Genomic DNA, 22453 nt, shown 5'->3' on the forward strand with positions numbered 1-22453 from the left:
ACATCCTGGCCAATGGGATTGGAGACAGGGGTGGAAGTTGTATGCCTGTACACAAAATTCTCAGGAAGTCTATTTAGAAGTCTGTCTTCCTTCTGTCCTTTACTCCTTCCTGCTGGCTAGAATATGGGCCCCATGACTGCAGCTATATAGCAGCCACTCTGGGTCTTTACTTAGAAGTTATATGTTGAGGACAGCAGAGGAACGCAACAGAAGGGACTTAGCTCTTGACGACGGTGGACCACCTACCTGGACCTTCATGTGAATGAGAAATAAATATCCATCTGATTTCAACCACCACTGTTTTGGAGTTGCTGCCACTCACAGCCAAAACGAATCTTAACCCATACAACAACCTATCATTATGTGCTTAACTTCCCCTAAGGAGCAATAAGCTCTTTGCCGTCCCATCCTCTTGAGGCCATGACATGTGATCTTTATTTGTGCTTTTATAGAGGCCATCACTAGTTCACACGGTAAAAGGTGGCTATCAGAGCTGGTTCTTTACCCTGTGCCCTTCCTCTGAGCCTCAGCCCCCCCACGTGCAAAGTGGGGATAATACTTCTTGTCTACCGGGTTGCTGCAGGGAAAGGTGAGGTGGGGTGTGGTGGGGAAATCACCGAATCCAAGCCTCAGCTTCATGACCTATTTCAAGTGCAGCCCATTCATAATCTCTCCAAGTGAGGCGTTATCCCCGTCACAGTGACACCAAATGGGATTGGAGGTGGAAAACAGTCAACACACGCCTTTGATATGCATCTAGCTACCGCTGTGTGTGTGTGTGTGTGTGTGTGTGTGTGTGTGTGTGTGTGTGTCTGCGCGCCTGCGCATGTGACATGTGCACACACGTGGACATAAATTCTGTCAACTATCTTACGATCAGGAGAAAATTTATTGTAAAGCTAATGAGTATAACTTTCAGGGCTTCTCCCCCACACCAACCACTTCAAAGACCCCGGGAGAGGACATTAGAGTGTGTTCACATGACCATGTGTTTGTATAAAATCTGCAGAAGTAAGATATTTTAGTAAGTCAGTCAAGACGTCTCCCACTTTCCACTCTGACTGCCGTCTCAACCTTCACTCAGCTGGTGTAGGAATGGGATCTCAGTTAACCCTAACCCTGACCCTTACCCTAAGTGAAAGCTGAGTTAGTGATACATTTAGTTTGGGTTTTGTGGGGTATATTTGTGTGGTCTGCAAGCCCTTATGTCCTTACTGCTGGTGGTCCTAGGGGAGGAATGGCTCCCAGGAATAATCTTTTATTTTTTTAAGATTTTATTTATTTATTTGACAGACAGAGATCACAAGTAGGCGGAGAGAGGAAGAAGCAGGCTCCCTGCTGAGTAGAGAGTCCCATGCGGGAGCTCGATCCCAGAACCCTGGGATCATGACCTGAGCCGAAGGCAGAGGCTTAACCCACGGAGCCACCCAGGTGCCCCACCCAGGAATACTCTTAATATCACTTCATAATGTATTTAAAAATGGTATATGAGAAAAACTTAATAGAAGTGTTCCCAAACTTGACAAAATGTGGGCACACCTGTGTGACCTTGGGCAAGCTAATCAGCCTCTCTGTGCCTCCATCTCCTCACCCATAAAATGAAGAGCATAGAATCTACCTCATGGAGAGGTTGTAAAGATTAAAGGCATAATTTATAATTGACTTGAAGCACTTTGAACAGGGACCTGACCTCAGTCAACGCTATTGCTACTATTATCATACTGAAATGCGAGGAATTTTCTTTCTGCTTCCCCTTTGTAGCCCTGGAGCTCTCCATCCTGCTCTTGAGGTTCTCCTACAAATCTCTTCTAGTCAGGATGAAAAAGTCAGTCCTCCTTGTTTCCAAAACATCCCTGATACACAACACAAAGCATCAGAGGAACGCAGGAAAAGAGTTCAGGAAACTTCCTACAGCGACACCTTTTATGAGCTGCAGAAAATCAAGCAACCAAAACAGACAAATACCATCCCAAAACCTCACCCTGAGCACTTCACAAGGCAATTCGGCACATCCGGATAAGTCGCTGAGGTCGATTATTCTGCGGCTCAGTTGGAGTCTCCTGTGTACATGGCGCTGGTGGACGTGGATGTTTTCACCAAACAGGAGATGATCACCGTGTGGGTGAGTTAAGTCTGACACCTTTGGCACAGGTGACCTATCAGGCTTTTCCCTTAATTCATGACATTCACTCCACAAGATTCAGCTTCTTACTTTTAGAAAATACAGATCTCCGTGTAATGAAAGAAATACCAGGAACTTAGGTCACAACTATGACAGGAAGCGTGCGGGATCTGTTGCCAGGCTCCTCTTCCCTGACTTTCTGTAGTGACTTGAAGATCCACCCCCATCCACAAGAGAAATGCTGGAACAGCTTTTTCTCTTTAAATGTGTCATGATTGGCCTAAGAGTCACCTAAGATTGTGGAATGGGGGGAAAAATGAATTTGAGAAATAGTTTGGGAGGTAGACTCCATAAGACTTTTCTACGGATTGAATGGAAACCCTGATTTCTAGCTCCTTCTACCTCCTGCTCTTCTAGCTGTGGCGTGTGGCCCCTGGGAGCCCTGAGATTCTTTCCAGCCAAGCGGGATGGGAATGCCTCTTCTACCCAATCCATGGAGCTCTGGGAAAATCCACTGAAAGACTTGTGTCCTTTTTGTCAATTGTTACACGTCCCTTGTCATGATCAGATTTGTCCCGTGGTGGGTATGAAAGACCAAGTTGGACTGTCCCCATCATCTGAGGTCGGTCTTCTGGAGAGGAGTGCGGTCTGTGGTCAGGGCAGAAAGAAAACACCCCTCCCCACAGGGAGGGATTCACGGCCCCGTTGTGCCTCCGCCACACCCACCCGCAGAGTCGCTGACTAAACGGTGTCTGAGGAAACCGTTTCCCTACCTGCAGGATCTGGCCCACACCGAATTAACTAATGAGACTCTTCCTATAGGCCTTTCTCAGGCCAAATTCCCAGGCACTGCCGGCCTTCCTGGTGCCAGAGATCTATTAGAGTCCCCACCGGAGCAACATATGTCTTCCGTGGGATTTCTTTGATTTTGCCTCTACAGACAAGCGTGGCCCCCACCTCCACTTGACTGGGTTGCTGTATCCATTAATTTTCTGCCACGTGACAGCTAGGAGAGAAATGGGAAAGAGGGCTCTGAGCTGGGACACCTAAAAATCCCTCTCCAGGGAGAGTCCAGTGCTTAGTTAAGTTTAATTCAGCCAACGTGGAGTGAGCGCCAACTACGTGTGGGGCGCTGCGATGCGCTCCAAGGAAGTGCCATAATGTGAGAGAATGGTGGATGTTTTAACTGAATTCACTGCATTTTTAGGTGACTGGCTCCATCGGTATGACACTACCCGAACTATGCCTGTGAAACATCGTGGTGGCCCACTGTGCTACCTAGGACGCACATATGGAAATTCTTTTTTTCCAATATAGGATTTTTCCATTGTCTTTTTTTTTTTTTTTTTTTTTTTTTTCCCAGATCTTGTGATGCCCAGATAGCTACCAAAATAACCAGTGGCTGCAACATCTGGGAGACCAAACAGACACAGGAAAAATACAGCAGAAGGGGAAGATCCATGAAAACAGGAAACATGGAGAGGAGAGTTTAAAAAGATGTCAAAACAAAGGCGGCCTGGGCGGGCAGCGAGGGAGGAGGCCGGGAGAGAGGCCGAGAGCTCACACACCGGCACGAGTTCCTTAGGAGTCTTCGGAGAATTACAGGCAGACGCGCCGTGCCATGCACACACACAGAAGGACCGCAACCTTTCACACCTCTGTTTTACACAAAAGGCACAGCCTCCTTCAAAACTGAGTAATAGCAACACCAGCAACTTCCCTACGTAGGGGGCTAACCCTGCCGTCGGGGCCCAGCGGCCCCCGGACGTGAACACATGTGGAGCGACAGTGGCGCCATGGAGACTCCTGCACAGAGGCCTCGTTCCAGCTCCGTCCAACCTCATCACAGAGGCCCGGTGCGTGCCCACACTCGTCTCTTTCATTCCCATATGCCCACACTGACACTGGGCCAGGCCCGTAACACAGTGTCATCCGATGAATAATTGCCCGAACTGAACTTCAAATGGCTTTGAACTCACCACCCAACATGCTAACCACATGGCTCGCATCTCCTGGTCCACGTTTTCAGATTCCAATTAAAGCAAAGTAGCCACCCCCAGCAGAGGGGGGCACCACCTCCTACACGGAGGGGAAACCGAGTCAACGACGTTGATTACCTTATGGACAAGCAGAACTTTTAAGAGTTGAATGGGGGCCTAGAGTTCATCAAATCCGACCTTCTTCTTAGACATGAACTCTCCATGTGTCATTAAAACAGAGAGACTTAAGTTCATGAGTCTCCCGTGCCAGGACATTAGCACCCAGAGAGGGGTGCTTACTCCCCTCCTACCCTGGACAAAGCCATGGCTAAATGCTTCTTTTCTCTTTCTTTTTTCTTCAAATGACAAAAAAGACAACCATTACCACCACCTCTTCTCTGTCACTTCTTCCATGTGCCAAGATAAAATGTCACCTTCTGATTTTACTCTTCTGGCAGTTTCCCTGGCTTGTGAACTGCCCAACAGAGATTTGATCTCTTCTTGTTTTAGAAATTAATTCTGAACGTAGCTGCCGATGCCATGAGAAAAAGAAAACATTCAAACCCAAGAGCTAGACCCTTCAACCATGTTCACCTTCTCAAGAAAACGGGGCGTGGTGGCAAGTAGCACCCTGTTCCCATGACATCATGGAAATTTCCTGCCCCACCCTCCAAACTGGTCACGGCCCTGCATGAGTGAAATGAGAAGAGATGCAGGGTTGGGTCTCTGTTCTCCCAACAGTCACACCAGCTAGGTCCTACCTGCCAATTTCCCTCTCCGTGAGCCTAAGAAGGGTGGAGCCATCGGTCACCAGGATCAAGGGCTTTTCCAGGCCCAACAGTGGATGGACCAGGTGCTGTGCAGGACAGCTTCTCCCTGGAACTTCCAGGCTGAGCCACAGACACCCAGCTTCCCATCACAGTGCACTGGAAGTGAATCATTTACGTTTCTCTCTTGCCTCCTGGACTCTAACAGGACAGTGATTTAACGATCTGATTCCTCGGAGTCTGACAATAAATGTTTATTTGTGCTAGACAAACATTCACCTGAGATGTGAACACAGAAGCTAGCTGGTGATGACATTTCCAGGGAGAGGGTCAGTGAACTAACTTGGTGTTTAGGGGAAACAAGGCATTCTGAGACTGAAATCCCCAATCTGGAACAGACATGGATGGGAGACGAGTGGGGTTAGGTTTCTCCCATATCCCACGGGAATCTTTTTCTCCAGCCTCTTTAAAGTTAAAGCAGTGGCCAGAGGAGCCAGGATGGACACAATCCCCACCGAGTTCCCATCTCTCCGATGCCCCCGCAGGAGGTCCTCAGACAAGCTGGTGGGGAGTCTGCGACGGGAGCTTTTCCGCACAAAGGGACCTCCCTCTTGAACCCTTCTCACTTCAGGTTTCTTTGAGAGGGTGCCAAGGTTTCACTTGCTGGCACAGAGATCGTCTCCTTCCCTCAGACAGGGTATGTGAAAGGCAAGGCAGGAGGAGCTTTTGTCGCCTGTTTGACTGGGAGGGGCTCGGAGGGGGGCGGTCCAACGGTGAGACCCCAGTAGAGGAAGGACCTCAGACAGCTGTCTGCCAAGGCACAGAAGAATGTCTTTCTTACTTTATGAGAAAGAAAACAAACAAACAAACAAAAAGATCTAAGGAAAAGGGAAAGAAAGGTAACCATGGAGCTTTTTCCAAGGAGCCTAAGACAGCTATCTCCGCCAGCCGGAGAGTGGGAGAGTCCAGCTTTGTTCTGATGAAGGGATATGAGGCTTATTTGGACCAGAAAAAAAAAAAAAATCATCCACTGAATAATCAGATGCCTCTGGACTGGCTACAGAAGGCTCTATCTGGTGGTGTCCATTCTGCCTGCTGGCTTCCTGTGGAGATGAGAGCCTCCCCCAAGGAGACTGCCATTCTCCAAAAGTCGAGTTCTTGGCATGGAGCTGGGGTCCTCGCGATAAGGGATTAGATGGTCTGGGGCCTGCTCTGGACTTCTCTCTGCCAACTCCATGTGGAATTAAAATGCCCGGAGCTGAGCTACTCACTCAGGACCTGCCCCCAGCTCCACGCCCCATAAATCTGTGACCCCATGGGTTCCCTGAAGTTGGAAATGAGATCAAGGCCATTGGGAAATGCCTCGCTGAGCTTCCTGGGAGAAAGGAATCATTCCAACTGTAAGACTGACAAAGAAAAGCAAGCCTCAAGATGAATTTAATTTCCATTTATATTAGTCATGGCAAGTTCTAGAAAAAGAAGAACTTGTTTTGTTTTATTTGGTTTTTAATGGTCCCCATGATACTCAAAATCAGCAGAAAAGGACTTCTCCACTTGCCTGCTGCAACCCACACCCACCCCTGGAAAGGGGCTCAGGTCTGGGAGATGCAACTCTTAACACCTGGAACCTTGGTCTACATAATAGGAATTTTTAAAGGGCATGATCCAACCAGAGGAGGAAATTCCTTTCCCCGTGACTCTCTTGGCTTATTCAGCTCCTGGAAAAAAGCAGTTAGCCCATGTAATTAATAGAGATGAACCTGGCAGTTCACTCAGCATCTCGGCTATTGTGGGGGCCTTCTGCCATGTCTCTAATTTCCAGGGTCTAAGATCTGCAATATCAAGGCGAGGAAGAGCCTTCCGACCATCCCTTATTTAAAATGTGCTTCTTTTCTAATGTTCCTTTTCTGCTCTCCTCTTTCTCCTCCCCACTTTACTCACACCACCCAGAACTCCAGCCATTCTCACTCCCACCCAGAGGTCGGCACAGAACCAAAAAGATTGTGGATTCCCAGCTTGCACTAAGAGAAAAACACAAACCATGAACTCAAAAAAAGAAATGTCCTTCCTCTCCAAGAAGCCACTACCTGGCTTACCCAACAAATGAACACCGGACTTAAGGAGAACTAGACAAAATATATTTGTAACCGTTGCAACCAATGGGCCACATTCTAGCCACCAGCAAAATTTGCCACAGTATCATGATTCAGGAAATAACTTGGAAAACTCTTGGAGTTGATGGTTAATGTGACTTGACCTCAGGACAACATCTGCTTTCAGAAATAATTTATTTAAGCAACACATGGTATTGATTCCTGCTCAAGGCCAGACCTAGGCGCAGACATTGAGGAGAGGGAAATAAACACACAGAAAATACTGCCCTCACAAAAACTACCCTCTAATAGGACAATGGATAGTGTACGTGTAAATGAAATGAAATAGATAAGTAAATGGTGCTAATACAACTAAACTTTAGACAGTGCTAAAAGCTATAAAGGAAATAAAAACATGATAATGAGGTAGCGAAGGGAGTGAATGGATGACCACGAATCGACCTTTGGAGGGCAAAACTGGCCCACATGATGGGGAGACCCAGGCATGGAAAGATCTGGAGGGAAGCACTGTCAGGTGAGGGAACACCGGGTAGAGCAAAGGAAGGCTGGGGAAGAAGGGACAGAACAAACCTGGGTAGACCAGCTGACCCAATTACTTTTTCAACAATACCAGAAAAGCCCCTTCTCTCTCTGATGTTTTTTTCCCCCCAAATAAAAATCCATCATAATTATTTCTTTCCCAATTTCCTCCCCATCAGGGCCTCTTGTCTTTTACCAGCCTGTTCTTCCAACACCCCCCGCCCCACCCCCCCACATACACACCCATGTACACACTGAGACAAACAACAGCTAGCGACGAAGGGACCTCAGACAGAAAACGCCATGGCTTCTTCAAGACCTTACGACCACCCGCAAGTCGGGCACATGACCAAAACCCTGAGTGGAATGCCTGAGGCGGAGACGCCCCGGCTGGAGACACATGTCAGGGTGTCTGAGGAAAGGGAGGAAGCATGTGCAGTATGGTTTTGTTTCATCTTCCTTGGTTCTTTATGAATAGCACTGGTTAATAGTGCGCTTTCCCTTTTTCTTTAAACAGATTAAGAGTTAGTCCGAGGCAAGAAAGGCATCGGGGTGGTTGGAAAACAGGGTGTCTTCTTTTTTCCTTTCTCTGCCCCGCTGAAGCGACTCTTCCCTCCTCCTCTGCTCAGTCTGGGCTCACGCCCTGTGCTGCAGGCTCGCGCAACCTTCCCACCCATTGCATGGGAAAGAGCATTCAGGAGATGGGCAGCAAAGGTTTTATTCAACTTGATCATCTCCTAAAAAAAGAAAAAGAAAAAGAAAAAGAAAAAAGAAAAAAAGAAAGAGAAAGGCGAAGAACAGAAGTTGAGAGAGGCCAGACTAAATGGATATGATCTGAATGCATATTTGTGTTACAACTAATACAACCAGCATCAGAGAGGGGCCAAGATCAAATAAATGGTAAAACCTGACAAAGAGAAGAATAGATGGTATGTGGAGCCATCTGTTTTGGAGGACACCCAAATCCGTCTGAATCTGTGAGGCCAAACTACCAGCTATTCTAAGACGCCCCATTCCAAGAGTGGCCTAATGCGCATCTACACAATCACTTTCTCTCGCCATCACTTTGGCTGCAACTTTTTTGTGCAATTAAGTAATTTATTCCTTTCTTCAGCCTCCTGATTCTAATGAATCTGAGCCACAAACAAGCCTCAGTTGCTCCTATTCAAGGAGTCTGATTGCATCTGGCAGTGATTGCTGAAAATCCTGAAGAGGAAACAGGGAAGGGAAGCATATTGTTTGGGGGGGTAATAGGTGAAGACCTGCCTCTCTTGACCTATAATACATTAGTGTCAGTGAACATTTGGCAGCCTTCAGATGATTAGCAATGAAGATGAATCAAGCAAAAAAGAGGTAGAAATCTGCCTCATCTGAATCACCAGAACTGCATACATTTGCATGCTGATTAGCTGTTCTTTTGTCTGTGTTCCTAATTATTATGACACATTATGTCTTCATCATGCAAGATTCTGATCTGTCTTGTTCAAAATGCATGTAGAAAAAAGTGCAGTTTATTGATTCAACATGTAACTTTTATTTTTATGTTTGCTTTAATTAAATACATATTTGATTGCCTTTGACTGCTGTCCTTTTTTTTTTTCTTGCTCTTATTTATTTCATCTTGTTGACAAACACACAGGTAACCTTCCTTTATCATTCTCAGATTGTCTGGTGCTCAGTCTTTCCTCTCTGCCTTCCTCTCTCTCTCTCTCTCTCTCTCTCTCTCAGGTGCTCACTTCCATTTTCTTGAAGAGGCAAAACAAAGGAGGAAAAGAAAACAAAACGGCATCCCTAGTAACACAGCAGAGCAGGGGAGCTGGCAGTGGGGGCGCGCAGGCGATGCCCACAGCAGGGAGGGAAAATGGCTCCAACCTTAAGAAGAGCAGACAAACGCTGTGACTCCGGAGAGGTGCTCTTCCGGAGGACCCCGGACAGTAGAGGAGGGTTAAAAATAACATGATCTTGCAAAAGAGAGAGACCCAATGTCTTTCCCAGTTGTCTTCACACTTTATTGATCATCAGGATTTGTGAGCAGGACGTGAAAATGCCTGTGTCCCAGGTCAAGCCTCCATTTTTCCCATATGGCCCAACGACTCCGCTGGAATATCCGAGAAAGGAGGGGAAACTGCTTTCCCAATGGGCTCCGCTTAGACCCAGTTACCCCCCCCCCACCTTCCTCAGAAGTGGAAGCGGAGCGGGGAACTTGGCACCTCTCTGTGCCAGACCCCAGAGACTCTGCCACCCCCAAAGCAGCCAGGAAACCAATATTCCCAGGAGCAAGGGGGAGAACAGAGAACTGAACAGAGAACTCTGGGGTGAAGGGGGGCCTCTCGCCCTCCCCTAAAAAGATGCAAAATGTACCAGTGTGTACCTCAAGGTCTTCTGGGGCTACTTCCTCCAAACAACGGGGGACTCTTCCAGTCGAAGGTGTTGGGAGAGGTGTGGGCAGAAAGAGAAAGGAAAAGATATTTGTCTCCGGCTGGTTACAGCCACCCCAAGCCCTGATGTCCTTATCACCCTCCACCCAGGGATATGCTAAACAGCTGTAGTTAGCACCAAGCTATTTGGCGAATCCAATCAAGACACTCAGAAAGCAAAAGAGCATCACAGAGGAAGAGCCGGATGCAGGAGTAATTGAGTGCGCTGAGGGTCCATAGATGCTCAGAAAGAAAGCAGGACCCAACCAAATGCAAATGGCTCCTCACTGAAGAGGCATAATGCCCATCGCTCTTCCCTGCTAATGGGCATGATTGGCTGGAAATGTAATCAACAGCTCTGCCCCCAACATCTATCCCTACAGTGAGGGACGATGGAAATCCATATTCATGAGAAAGCAAACCGGCAATGTTTACTGGGTGCAGAGAGGGGGCAGGGCTGGCCTGGGTCAGACAGAGTTCCTTGGGAGCCATAATGAGGCTGGGAGCAGGGAAACCAGTGCTGTTAGAGCCCCCGCCCCAGCCCCTCCCCTCACAAACCTGACCCCCAATATGTACACACAGTTGCTGAATCTGGAACTAAAGAGAACACCGGAATCCATAATACCTACACAGAATCTGTCCAGTGACAGTGACCTCTAGGACATTCATCTGGATGCTGCCATCTCATGGCATCTTGTATAAAAGTGCTCAGTCCCTCTCCTCCCTTGCCAACCCACCCTCTAAGCATGGCACATCTACTCCGTGTGTATCAACACTATGGAGGGAATGGTAACAAAAGGTGCAGATATAACACAGACATCTTGAAATCTACTTTGGAATCCCTCCATCATACACCAGCTTGCCTAAGCTAAAAATAAAGGATATCTGGCATTGGACTGGGATGCATGATGTCTGTATTAGTCAGCTCAGGCTGCCAAAACAAAATATCAGAGACTGGGTAGACTAAAACCAGGAACTTATTTTCTCACCATTCTGGAGGCTGAAAGTCCAAGATCAAGGTGTTGGCAGGGCTGGTTTCTCCTAAGGCCTCTCTTCTTGGCTTGCAGATGGCTGCATTTGCCCTGTGTCCTCACATGGTCTTTCTTCATGTTGAACTCACCTGATGTCTCTGTGTATCCTAATCTCTTCTAGTAAAGACACTAGTTAGATTGGATTAGGGCCCACTCCAATGTTTCATTTTTACTTAATTCACTGTTTAAGACCCTATCTCCAAAGACAGTCATATTCTGAGGTACTAGGGGTTTGGTCTTCAACATATGAACTCGGAGGGAACACAATTGAGCCCAAGTAGTGTCACCCCAAAATTAAAATCTGCCAAAACCTAGGAAAAAAAACCTTTGAAAATACAGCCTTTGCAGATATAATTAGTTAAGATGGGGTATTGCTGGATTAGAGAGGCCTTAAATTCAGTGACTGATGTTCTTACAAGAGTAGACAAACATACGTATGGACACACAGAGAGAGCACCATGGGATGACTGAGGCAAAGACTGGAGTGAAGGAGGTGCTGGCCACGGGACACCAAGAATGGCTGGCCAACTACCCGAGGCTAGGAAGGGATGAGGAAGCCTTTCTCTAGAGCCATCAGGGGGAGCACAGCCCTGCTGACACCTTGATTTCAGACTTCCACCTCCAGAACTGTAAGAATACTGCGACTAGTTTGTGGTCATTTATTGTAACAGCCACAAGAAACTAACACAACCATGAAGACTGAAACCCATAGAATATCCCAAAATCTCCACGTAGAACTAGACTATCACTGAGCCAACCACCCACTCACCAAAAGATGACCTCGGTGCCCCAGTGCAACTGGCCTGCATTTTTATTCCTTCTTCCGCCTCCCAAACTTCCCTCTGGTAAAGGAGCCAGGAACAGGGAAAAGGTTCAAGACTCCACAAGCAAGACATTAGATCCTGGTCATCGGGTCACCAGCCACCTGAATTCAGGGCCCAAAGAAATATTGGGAGAAGGTCATGTTCAATAAAGTCAGAAATCTAAACTATAAACAACCCAAATAGCCTTTTGTCTCTAGGCTGAGGTGCAGAGACCTATACCAATCCACAACAACTCTCAGCAAAATGAGAAAAAGAAAGCATTGGGGTTTTATAAAACTAAATATGTTTTATGCAAGAGACTCCCCCTTGATTCTGAGACCATGTCCTTTTTTTTTTTTTGATATTTATTTATCCAATTGAGAGAGTGTGTGCCCATGAGGAGGGGAGGGGCAGAGGGAGAGAGAAAGATGAAGAGAATCTCAAGCAGACTCCCACTAAGCATAGAGCACAATTTGGGGCTCAATCTCACGACCCTGAGATCATGACCTGAGCGGAAATCAAGAGTCAGACACTTAACCAACTGAGCTGCCCAGACGGCCCAATCATGTCCTTTTCATATCTTAGATGCTTAGATGTCTTACCTATTATAAAATGAAGGTAATAAGGGATGGTAAAAATTTTTCTAATGTTTGTTCTTAACAAAATTAAAAGCTGGCAATTCTCTGGCCCTCAGTTGGAAACTAAAACTAAAAATCCATGACCTGTTACTTCTTCCAAGAAGCCTCTCCACATCCTTCACTCCCTTGGTACTGATGCATAAATCTTGCATTTCATTTTTCAGTCACATTTGGCTCTGAAATTATTCTCTGATTTCTTTCCAAAGAGATTGCAAATAGATCCCTCTCTCCCAGGGATAAGGATCATGACTCTTACACTTTCTATTTCTACTTTTACACAGCACAGAGCAGTGCACTCAACAGATGCCCAGGAAATGCTGAATGAATGAATAAAAGAGTAAGCAGATATAAATTTGGTATTTAAAAAAAAAAAGAAAAGAAAAGAAAAAAGAAAACCACCCAAGGAGTTTTCAATGGTCCCAGACAAAGCAGGAATATATAAAGACATAATTGGAGACTCATTAATTTCTGAAGTCCCTTCCCACCACAACTATCCATGGTTCCTTAGTTAAGGAGGGGGGTGCAAAATGGGCCCCAAGTCAGTTGAAATTATAATGAAAAAGGGGATGCTGATGCCACAGCACAGCCCAGAGTATTCTGGAAGCTTCCATCCTGAAAATGGCTTAAGATATGAAACAGATTGATATATAACCAGGATCCAAATGCTTCTCACTACCTTTGCCCAAATCACCTTCATCCTTCACCTACACAAAGGCACAAACCTCTACAGTAGTCAGAATAATGGTCTTCCAAAGACGAACACATCTTAATCCCCCCCAAATCGGGAATACCTTACATAGTGAAAGGGACTTTGCAGATGTGATGAATTTAAGGATCCTGCAACAGGGAGATTATCTTGGCTTATGCAGCCAACTTAATCACAAGGGTCATCATATGGGAAAGAGGAGGGTCAAAGTCAAAGAAGGAAATGGGCCAATGGAAGGAGATGTCAGAGAAAAGAGATGAAGACAGTTTGCTACTGGTTTCCAGACTAGGACAAAGCTGAGAGTCCAGGCATGTAGGCAGTCTTTAGAAGTCTTTAGAAGCTGGAAAAGTCACAGAAGTCTCCTTTAGAACCTCTGGAAGGAACATAGCCCTGCTCATACCTTGATTTTAGGCCTCTGGCCTCCTAAACTGTAAAAAAATAAATTTGTGTTCTTTCAAGTCACTAAATTTGTGGTAATTTGTTATAGCAGCAATAAGAAACTGATACATTTCCTTACTGGTCTCCATGGTTCTGCCCTTGTCCTCCTATAGTCTATTGCTGAACACAAAAGCCAGAGGAAGCCTTTTAAATTCTTTTTTTTTTAAGAATCTTTTTTTTTTTTAAAGATTTTATTTATTCATTTAACAGAGAGGGAGAGTACAAGCAGGGAGAGCATCAGGCATTGTGTTGGGAGGGAGAAGGGAGAAGCAGGATCTCTGTTGAGCCAGGTGCCAGATGTAGGACACGATCCCTGGGATCATGACCTGAACGGAAGGCAGCCGCTTAATGAATTGAGCCACCCAGGCGTCCTGAGCCTTTTAAATTTTAAGTCAGATCCCAACTTCCTCTGATCACTCTCTTCACACCATACCTTATGTCAGAGTAAAATACAAAGTTCTCAGAGCCTCCCACTAGGTCCTATCCAACCTAATAGTCCTAATTCCTGAGACTTCCTCTCCTCCAGCTCCTCCCACTCACTCTTCTCTGGATTTACTGGCCTCCTTGGGGTTCTTAGCATAGTCCTGTCTCTGGGCCTTTACATTTGCTATACCCTCTGTCTAGAAGGCTCCTTCCCCAGACATCTAAGAGCTGGTTCTGCCCTCCTTCATGTCTCTCTCTGCTCAAAGAGCACCTTCTCAGCAAGGCCTTCTTAAAGCTGAAAGCTCCAAGCTGAAAGCCCCTTCCACTTCCAGTCTTCTTTCCCTTCCTGGGATTCTCTGTAGAACTCAAACTGTCTGGCACACTATATATCCTACTGATCTGCTTGTTTATTCCTGTTACCAATAGAACATCTCCTGTCTTCATTAGGACCAGGATTTTTGTGTTTCATCTGCAGTGCCAAAACAGTGCCTGGCACATAGTAGGTGCTCAATAAGTACCTGCTAAACAGACCGTCACTCCCTGTAGGAGGCTCTGGGATGATGGAACCAGTGCTGGTAACGACACCCATACTGATCACAGCCAAGTTACTGGGTGGGTACCAGGCACTGTGCTGAGCGTTTCACGTGGATGAACTCAGTCAAATCACAGTGGCTTTTCAAATAGGGTCCTCAAGGGAACTTCAGAAGCAACCGAACTCAAAATTTCAGTTGAGAATTGCTGATTTGGGATTCTGGTCCTCACCAGATCAGGAAAAAAAAGAGCCAACTGTCTACTCGGCAAAACTGACATTCCCACAAGAACTTTGATAAAGTGGGATTTAAGCATATAACCCTCCAGCTCTGAAAGTTCCAGACCTATGGTAAGTATGCAATCAGAATCTGTTAACTAGGTTTTTTTTCCTGCAAAAAAAATCTAATGTCACCTGCTAGTATGGAGAGAGAAGATACAAGTCAGAAATGTGGAAAAGCTCACAGAAATATGGGACTTCTGCTCAACAACCCACTTTTGTGGGAAGGCCACCAAATTCTCCCACCTTCTTATGATAGAGTCCCCAATGTCACAGGTTAGTTAGCTCTGACATTGTGACTTCTAAAAAGAAACATATATTTGGACTTTGACTCCATGTCTGGCACTAAGCTCTTAAAATCCTGAGAATTCCTAAGAAGAGGATAGAGGTGTCTCTTGCTATGTTAATGAGGTGACATTTGGAAAGCTCCTAAGGTGGGGGCTGGTTTCCTGGAGACCTAACCATGTGACTAGAGGGTTGGAAATTTCAGTCCCACCCCAACCTCTGGCAAGGGGAAGGACCACCTACACCCCTCCCTGGAGGTTGAATCAATCACTAATGGCCAGTGATTTAACTGATCATGCCTATGGAATGAAGCTTCCCTAAAAATTCAAAAGGACAGAGTTTGGAGAGCTTCCAGGTTGGGGAACACATGATTTGGAGAGAGTGGCATGCCTGGAGAAGGCGTGGAAGCTCAGCACCCTTTCCATTGCGGTGTCCCATGCATCTCCTCCATCCGGATGTTACTCTGTGTCCTTTATCACATATTTTTATAATAAACTGGGAAATATTAAGTGAATATTTCCCTGAGTTCTGTGAGTCATTCTGGCAAGTTAATCGAATTCTGAGGGGGAGGAGGTCATGGAAACCTCTGATTTAGAGTGGGCCGTCAGAAGCACACGTGCCATACTGGACGAGTGACTGGCATCTAAAGTGGGGGCAGTGCTGTGGGACCGAGCCCTTAACCTGTGGGATCTGATGCTATCCCTTTGTAGATTGTGCCAGAATGGAGTTGAATTGTAGGACCCCAAGCTGGCATCCAAGGATTGCATGGTGGTGTGGGGAAACAGCCCCCATGCACACATTGGAATGGGTGACCAGAACCTTTTTTAATAACCAGGATTATAAATGAGAAGTAGAGCCGGGAAAGAGGGCCAGGAAGAGGCAGGATGGAGGCACCAGTAAAGGGGTCTGTAAGATCTCCTGCTCCTCAAAGATTTGCAGATGGGGAGATGCACATGAGAGAGGCTGGTTGGGTGGGACAGGTGTGGCTGGAGAAGTCCCTCCTCTCTGACTCTACCTGGTGGTCTCATTTGGGAAAATGCTTTCTGAGGCAACACAAACCAACCTGTGACTAACTCCATTCACCGGCCTGACGGTCCCTGAGGGGGAAGAAAAGGGAATTCCCGGCTTTGAGGCCACATGACGGGTAGGGATCTTCTTTTGTTTGCAATTGTAATCTCAGGAGTCATGCAAGTCAATAAACAAACAAGTGAAAAGATTCAGCGAGGTGTAAAAATAGATTTGCACAGGGCAGACAACTGCGCATTCCATTTATTTACCTCTTCTAACAAACCGATACCTGGGGTGACATTTATTAATAAACGGCATTACCAGGTGCCTGATACGTGGCTCACGGAAATTAATTACCCAGCCCGTGGCAAAACCATAACAAGCCTGCAGTGCTGTAACATTTGTGCTAATTGAAAATGAGATAAGTGCTGTGGGTACAATTTGCATTCAATGCAGTGTATTAATTATCTTCAGTTCTCTTCATGATAAATATACCTGACTGAATCACTCTCCTAATTTACCGGGTAATAGAGTCATAAGTGGGTTCCCTTAGGTAACCAAGGGAAGGCACTGAGTTGTGGGCAAGATGGAGACCCTGGCTTTTCGGAGTACTTCAGCAAGCTTAGCTCGTGCGCTGGGCTCCGCCTTGCCTCATTTCTAGGAACACCGCGAAATCAACCTGTTAGACTCACCTAAGCTCCCTGCTCCAGGCCCTAATCCTTCCACCAGAGAGGCTGGCTAGCTCCAGAAGCTCAGAGAACGCTCAAAAATAGGACGTGAGAAGGGATCTAGTTTAACCCATCCAACAACTCTCCTGGCCACTGAACATTATTATCTCTGCAAGCAAGGGCCTTTTCCTAGTCATTGCTCCCATCTTCATTCAAAACATTTTGCATCTGGTTCTGAATGGACACCAATTGAAACTTGCAGTTGGGAAAATACAGATTTAAAGATTTGGGGGAAGGACCACAGATTAATGCTTGGGGGTGATGGTTTGGAAAAAGGGTTCAAATTACAAACGTGAACTCAGCTGTACAGCAAAGGCCGTCGGTACCACCCAACAAAGAAGGATGGCCGTTCATGAGGAAAAGAGGGGAAAGACCCATCCGGTCATCATGAACTAGAGATCCCCAGCCCGTCAACCCTCGCTGGCACAGCTGCCAAGTCCTGCCATCTTTTCGAGCTTGGCCATGTGGTCCTCTGGCCTCGGCGCATTGAGCAGCATACACTGAGGGAGCCGTGACAGTTCATAGTAACAATAACCTTTTTCGAGACTCGGGAGCTTACCATGTGTCAGGCACCAAGCTAAGCACTTAATTTGCATCATCTAAATTAACGCTCTTTAGAAGCTCCCCTCACTCTGTCTAAAGAAACCCGTCCTTTTTGACCTCACCCTCCCCACCACGTACAGTAACGCTCCACGACAGCAACTTCTTGCTTCCTGTCCCAAACTGTAATCATCTCATTCGCTTGTTTACCTGCTTCCTCCTGATTAGCACACAGCCTCCTGGGTAGAGTCCCAACCCGTCTTCTTCAGCCCCATTTTGGGACCAGCACAGACTGGGACACATAGCAAATACCTGTGGAATGAAGGCAAACTTATTATAATAATCCCCTAATGTAAAACTCAAGTATGCCCAGCTCAAACAGGGCATCACATGTGTTCTCAAATTAGTAAATGTAGAAGCATGTCACGGACCCATCCACAGCACCCAAAGAAACCAGGAATCCTGTGTGATGAGGACCCTGAGCACACAGAATGCCTTCCAGGAAATCCCCTCCACTCACTAGCAGGAAGGCACCAATCTGGTCCATGGAAAGAGGAAATGAAGCTGTAAATACGTATGACATAAAACAAACCTGTAGCCCCAGGAAGCACAACTATTTCTGATTCTCACATTGGAAAGAAAGTTCTTCTAAGGACAGAGAAGATGCTGTTCGATATCCCATCACACACTTGTCATCACGAAACTGCTGCTGGCCCATCGGTATTTCTATGTGGGTTAGAAAATGGCGCCTGTCAGGCTAGCATGGCCCAGATGGGTTCAGGGTTGGTGAGAAGAGCCCAGCTGGATTCCAGCCCTCACTCACCCACCTTAGGCAGGAGCCCCTGCACAGAGCATGACCTGCACAATGACTGTGGTGGCCATGCTGAGGTGATGTCTCCTTCTAAAGCTTCTCAGCTCAAAGTGCAACCTGGTATGTTAATTAGGCTCAAAATAAATAAACAAATACGGGGATGGGGGAGTGTCATCTAGCGAAACCATTCCCATGGAGGCCTTCAGGATGCGATCCTGGTGTCCCCAGCTCTCAGTCCCCTGGTAGATGTTATCATATCTAGAGCAACTCTGCTAGGTTATGTCTCAGGATGACAAATGGCTGTTAGGTTTCTCTTAATAGGGGGTGGCAGGTTTTTATAATAGCTAAGTGAGCATACTCTCCATTCTGGTAAAAAGAACTGAACTCTTAATATGGCACCTCCTTCCTGTATGGACTGAATGTTTATGCTGCCCCAAAATTCATATTTTAAAGCTCCAGCCCATGATGTGACTATATGTTGGAGGAAGAGTCATCATGGAGGCAATTAATTAAGGTTAAATGAGGCCAGAAGGTCGAGTTCATGATCAGATAAGATCAGTGTCCTTTTAAGAAGACATAGCATCTCTCTCTACCATTGGAGCACACAATGGCGATAGAGGTCAGTCTACAAACCAGAAGAAGAGGCCTCAGAATAAAACCTATCTTGCCAGCACTGTGATCTTGGACTGCCAGTCTTTAGAAATGTGAGAAACAAATTTCCGTTATTTAAGTCACTCGGTCTATGGTATTTTGCTATGGCACCTGGAGTTAAGACACTGCCCTTAACATCAGTGATATTCAGCTATCCTGAGAAATGGGCAATTACAAAAGGAAAGTGCACCTAGGGTGTGGGAAACTAGGGTAGAGAGAGAAGATAAGCAATGAGCAGAGAATACTTTCTTCAGAGAGTTATGCCCATTATATAATTGATAGATATCATGAGTTACACTCCTATTGCAGTATAGTATATTCTCAACACCGTAGCCAGACCAGTCCTCTGGAAACAATCAGATCTTTTCACTACTCTGCTCAAAACTTGCCAGTGGCTCCATCTTCAAAGGATAAAATCCCAAGTGTGTACTGGGTCCTACAAGGCCCCCTGACCTGGTCTAGGGGTCCTCTCTGACCTTATGCCCTACTATCCTCCCCTTGGTTCATTCTGCTCCAGCCACACTAAATTCCTAAAGCTTTCAGACACTGCTATGCACAAATATACCTCAGGGCACACGCTGCTTTTTAGTCCTGAAGGCTCTTTCCTCACTTCCTTTCTGTCTACTCAAATGTCACATGATTGGTGAGGGCTTCCCTAATCATTATAGGTAAAAGTAAAAAACCACAACCCCACCCATGTGCACACATACAGCCTGCCTTACCTACCTTATCCTGCTTAATTTTCTCCACAGTGATTCTCAGTATCTGATATAATATCTGCTTATTAATTGAATTGCCACCCTCTCCCGAAAACAAAAGCTTCACACAGGCAGGAAATTACTTATTCTCTCTTATATCCTGAGCAGTTTCAATAGTGCCTGTCACGTAAGACACTCAATAAGTACTTGTTAAGTGAATGAAAGATGTAAACGATTATAAGGTAGCAGATAATAGTAACTACATTTATTGAGTGATTAGCTAAGCTTTTTATACCCATTGTATGTGCATATGCTGGGAATTAAGCTGAAATCTTTACACACTGGGAACAGAAGTTTAAATACATCATTTCATTTAGTCCTTACAACAACTATTTTAGGGAGGCGGTATTATTCCCACTTTACAGATAAGAAAACTGAATCTGGCTAAGTAAGTCATCTGCGTAATTTATAGGAGTGAAGTTAGTCGGGATTTGAACACAGGTCTGCCTGACTTCAAAGTCCATGCTCTTAACCACTCTACACATCAACTGATATGATTGGAAAAATGTATGGGAATCAGATATATGTAAATTAAGTCTCAACTGAAATACATTGGGGTATTTACTATTTAAAGAAACTTGCGAGGGGATTGGTCAAGATGGCAGAGAAGTAGAAGGCTGAGACTATATCAGGTAGCAGGAGATCAGCTAGATAACTTATCTAAACATTGCAAACACCTACAAATCCAACGGGAGATTGAAGAGAAGAAGAACAGCAATTCTAGAAACAGAAAATCAACCACTTTCTGAAAGGTAGGACTGGCAGAGAAGTGAATCCAAAATGACGGGAAGATAGACCGCGGGGGGAGGGGCCGGCTCCCAGCAAGTGTAGAGCAACGGAGCACAAAATCAGGACTTTTAAAAGTCTGTTCCACTGAGGGACATTGCTCCAGAGGCTAAACTGGGGTGAAGCCCACGTGGGGTCAGCGTGGCCCCAGGTCCCGCAGGGTCACAGAAGGATCGGGGGTGTCAGAGTGTCGCAGAGCTCGCAGGTATTAGAATGGGGAAGCCGGCGACAGAGACAGAGCCGAGGACTGAGCTCTCAGCTCGGGGTTACCTTGAACCGGTCGCAGGCTGGGTGAGCTCAGAGCGCAGCTGGAGGCCAGGGATACGGGAGTGATTGGGCGCTGTTCTCTGGGGGCGCACTGAGGAGTGGGGCCCCGGGCTCTCAGCTCCTCCAGGCCGGAGACTAGAAGGCCGCCATTTTCATTCCCGTCCTCCGGAACTCTACGGAAAGCATTCAGGGAACAAAAGCTCCCAAAAGCGAACCTTAGCCGATTACATAGTCCGGCCCTGCTAAGGGCGGTGCAATTTCGCCTCAGGCAAAGACACTTGAGAGTCACTATAACAGGCCCCTCCCCCAGAAGATCAACAAAAAATCCAGCCAGGACGAAGTTCATCTACCAAGGAAAGCAGGTTCAATACCAAGGACAGCAGCGGAATTCCAGAGGAGGAGAAAGCAAAGCACGGAACTCATGGCTTTCTCCCCATGATTCTTTAGTCTTGTGGTTAATTTAATTTTTTTTCTTTTTTCAATTTTTTTTCTTCTTCTGCTAAATTTTTTTAAACTTTTACCCTTTTCTTTTTTAACATTTTTTAACTAGTTCATCTTATATATATATATATATATATATGTATATGTATATATATATACATATATATATTCTTTCTTTTTTATATTTTTTCTTTATTTGTTTTCTTTTTTTAATCTTTTCTTTTTTTTTCTGAACCTCTTTTTATCCCCTTTCTCCCCCCCACAATTTGGGGTCTCTTCTGATTTGGTTAAAGCTCATTTTTCTGGGGTCTTTGACACCCTTTTAGTATTTTACTTGCTCCTTCATATCTGGACAAAATGACAAGGCGGAAAAATTCACCACAAAAAAAAGAACAAGAGGAAGTACCAAAGGCTAGAGACCTAATCAATACAGACATTGGTAATATGTCAGATCTAGAGTTCAGAATGACGATTCTGAAGGTTCTAGCCGGGCTCGAAAAAGGCATGGAAGATATTAGAGAAACCCTCTCTGGATATAAAAGCCCTTTCTGGAGAAATAAAAGAACTAAAATCTAACCAAGTTGAAATAAAAAAAAGCTATTAATGAGGTGCAATCAAAAATGGAGGCTCTCACTGCTAGAATAAATGAGGCAGAAGAAAGAATTAGTGATATAGAAGACCAAATGACAGAGAATAAAGAAGCTGAGCAAAAGAGGGACAAACAGCTACTGGACCACGAGGGGAGAATTCGAGAGATAAGTGACACCATAAGATGAAACAACATTAGAATAATTGGGATTCCAGAAGAAGAAGAAAGAGAGAGGGGAGCAGAAGGTATACTGGAGAGAATTATTGGAGAGAATTTCCCTAATATGGCAAAGGGAACAAGCATCAAAATCCAGGAGGTGCAGAGAACCCCCCTCAAAATCAACAAGAATAGGCCCACACCCCGTCACCTAATAGTAAAATTTACAAGTCTTAGTGACAAAGAGGAAATCCTGAAAGCAGCCCGGGAAAAGAAGTCTGTAACATACAATGGTAAAAATATTAGATTGGCAGCAGACTTATCCACAGAGACCTAGCAGGCCAGAAAGAGCTGGCACAATATATTCAGAGCACCAAACGAGAAAAACATGCAGCCAAGAATACTATATCCAGCTAGGCTATCATTGAAAATAAAGGAGAGATAAAAAGCTTCCAGGACAAACAAAAACTGAAAGAATTTGCAAACACCAAACAAGCTCTACAGGAAATATTGAAAGGGGTCCTCTAAGCAAAGAGAGAGCCTAAAAGTAGTAGATCAGAAAGGAACAGAGACAATATACAGTAACAGTCACCTTACAGGCAATACAATGGCACTAAATTCATATCTCTCAATAGTTACCCTGAATGTTAATGGGCTAAATGCCCCGA

General features: G+C 45.6%; 1 long non-coding RNA gene across 1 annotated transcript; it reads right to left on the minus strand.

Annotated features, from left to right (window-relative positions):
* Window positions 1-7751: 7751 nt before the first annotated feature.
* On the minus strand, window positions 7752-17635 carry LOC123928085. The gene is made up of 4 exons (XR_006815603.1): window positions 16134-17635; window positions 11719-11874; window positions 9873-9915; window positions 7752-8238 (listed from the first exon to the last, which is right to left on the minus strand). It is a non-coding gene; the product is annotated as an uncharacterized LOC123928085 (long non-coding RNA).
* Window positions 17636-22453: the final 4818 nt, after the last annotated feature.

The sequence above is a fragment of the Meles meles genome, chromosome 17 (assembly GCF_922984935.1).
Source record: "Meles meles chromosome 17, mMelMel3.1 paternal haplotype, whole genome shotgun sequence".
Classification (NCBI taxonomy): Eukaryota; Metazoa; Chordata; class Mammalia; order Carnivora; family Mustelidae; genus Meles; species Meles meles.